The 750-nt window shown below is 36.8% G+C and overlaps 1 protein-coding gene across 2 annotated transcripts in view; it reads right to left on the bottom strand.

Moving 5' to 3' along the window:
* Positions 1–750, bottom strand: part of LOC107733516 (cationic amino acid transporter 3-like) — a 23125-nt gene that overhangs the window by 17189 nt on the left and 5186 nt on the right. The gene's annotated exons all lie outside the window — the stretch shown is intronic.

Genomic DNA, 750 nt, shown 5'->3' with positions numbered 1-750 from the left:
AGGACAGTCAGTAACAAAAAGCCACATTTGTGTGGCGGTGTCCGGCAGAGTATGTGAGCGGAGTAGAGCGGCAACAATTTCCCCTCTGCGCTCCGAGCATTTAATAATCACTCCGCTCCGGGTTCACCATATCCCGCTCCCTCTCCTCGCAGAATCACCGCTCTGCGGCTAAAGTATTTCAGAATGTTTGAAATATCACAGTTCTGTTCATAACGTATATTAAAAAATAAAATAAATAAAATAACAGCAGAGTTTCAAAGTGGCTTATTAGAACACTAGTGTTCACATTATTTTCCTACCACGACAAGCTAATAACATGGTTGTCAGCATTAAAAGGTAGGCCTATAATTACTGTTTTTTGCAGTGCAAATTTTGAATTGTGATGAAAATAACAGTACGTTTTCGTCAGTTATTTTACCTACGGATCGATGCATTTCTTACAGATTTCTGCTAATTCGAAATCGGATACAGATGAAGTAGCACTGTAAGATTACATTTGTTTGAATGCATTATTGAGAGAGCGATTGCGTGTCAATAAGTGTTGTAGTACTTGTTTAAATCATGCTTTCAGCTTAAAATATTCAGTATTTAGAAGGAACAAACAAATTCCTTTAGAACTATAACTTCCCGCTCATTGCCGTCATCATAGCTTCACATTCTTTCTGATTTGAGTGATCCTTCTCTATCAAGCTAGCTAAATATGTTTAACATGTTCATATGATGCTTTTTAAAAGATCATTATTTTGTGTA

The sequence above is a fragment of the Sinocyclocheilus rhinocerous genome, unplaced genomic scaffold, assembly GCF_001515625.1.
Source record: "Sinocyclocheilus rhinocerous isolate Xijiao unplaced genomic scaffold, SAMN03320098_v1.1 scaffold69, whole genome shotgun sequence".
Classification (NCBI taxonomy): domain Eukaryota; kingdom Metazoa; phylum Chordata; class Actinopteri; order Cypriniformes; family Cyprinidae; genus Sinocyclocheilus; species Sinocyclocheilus rhinocerous.
The sequence above is the reverse complement of the archived record's forward strand: the minus strand, read 5'-3'. Positions and strand labels throughout refer to the sequence as shown.